Below are 1,498 nucleotides of genomic sequence, written 5' to 3'. Positions count from 1 at the left end.
GTAATGAACTTCAGTGTAGCAGTCAGTGTTTGGAAAACCGTTTACTTTAAAATAATACTACAAAATTGTGTACATGAATGTTACTAATTTTCTTATAGCCATGCAGGTGGTAGCTGTGTTTTCAGTAGTAACCCATTTACTTTCAAATAATTCAGTCATGGCAAAAAAAAAAAAAAAATGCATTTCCTTGGTATAGGTAGCAGTGTAAGTCCAAGACCAAGTAGAAAGTTATTAAACCAAGCAATAATAATGTGCTTGTCATTTTTTTTTTTTACAGAAATCATATGATACAGAGACTGTGTGAAAGCAAAGATGGTAGTCAATATAGACAGTCGTCAGCCAAATTCCAAAGCTTGATCTGAATGAGAACATTTCTTCTGGATTAAAACAATGTGAATGCAGTATTTGTGGAAAAGTCTTTGTACATCATTCCCTCCTTAATATGCACATCCTAGTTCACTCAGGATACAAGCCATATGGAGAGAAGCAATATAAATGTGAACAGTGTGGCAAATTCTTCATTTCTGTTCCAGGTGTTAGAAGACACATGATAATGCACAGTGGAAATACAGTTACAAATGTAAGATATGTGTGAAATCTTTTTATTTTCTCAATTCATTTGAAAGACATCAGAGAACTCACACAGGAGAAAAATCCTATAAATGTAAACAATGTGGTAAAGTGTTCACTGTTTCCGGTTCTTGTCTAATACATGAATGAACTCACACTGGAGAGAAACTCTATGAATGTAAGGAATGTGGGAAAGCACTCAGATTTTCTTGTTCCTTTAAGATGCATGAAAGGACTCACACTGGAGAAAGACCCTATAAATGTACCAAATGTGATAAAGCCTTCAGCTGTTCCACTTCCCTTCATTACCATGGAAGCATTCATACTGGAGAGAGAACCTATGAATGTAAACAATGTGGCAAAGCCTTTAGTGGTTTGAGTTCCCTTTGTAACCATAGAAGTACTCATACTGGAGAGAAAGCCTATGAATGTAAACAATGTGACCAAGCCTTCAGTCACCTCAGTTCCCTTCACCTCTACGAAAGAGTTCATACTGGAGAAAAACTCTATGAATGTAAGAGATGCGGTAAAGCCTACATTCCTTCCAGTCACCTGACTCTCCATGAAAGAAGTCATGATATAGAGGCTTGGTGTAGTGAGTCAGCCTATAATCCCAGAGCTTTGGGAGCCCAGGAGTTTATAACCAGCCTGTATTAAAACAATGTGAAACAACCTGGGCAACATGGTGAAACCCTGTCTCTACAAAAAATAAAATAATGCTGGGAGCGGTGGCTCACGCCAGCTACTCGGGAGGCTGAGGCAGGAGAATGGCGTGAACCCGGGAGGCGGAGCTTGCAGTGAGCCGAGATCGCACCAGTGCACCCCAGCCTGGGCGACAGAGCGAGACTCCATCTCAAAACAAATAAGTAAATAAAAATAATTAGCTGGGCATGGTGGCACATTTCACTTGTCTTAGTTCTTTTTCAAG

General features: G+C 39.2%; 1 pseudogene; it reads left to right on the top strand.

Annotated features, from left to right (window-relative positions):
- The first annotated feature begins 277 nt into the window (after positions 1–277).
- LOC111533204 lies at positions 278–1,179 on the top strand (annotated as a pseudogene).
- Positions 1,180–1,498: the final 319 nt, after the last annotated feature.

The sequence above is a fragment of the Piliocolobus tephrosceles genome, unplaced genomic scaffold, assembly GCF_002776525.5.
Source record: "Piliocolobus tephrosceles isolate RC106 unplaced genomic scaffold, ASM277652v3 unscaffolded_19009, whole genome shotgun sequence".
NCBI classification, from domain to species: domain Eukaryota; kingdom Metazoa; phylum Chordata; class Mammalia; order Primates; family Cercopithecidae; genus Piliocolobus; species Piliocolobus tephrosceles.
The sequence above is the reverse complement of the archived record's forward strand: the minus strand, read 5'-3'. Positions and strand labels throughout refer to the sequence as shown.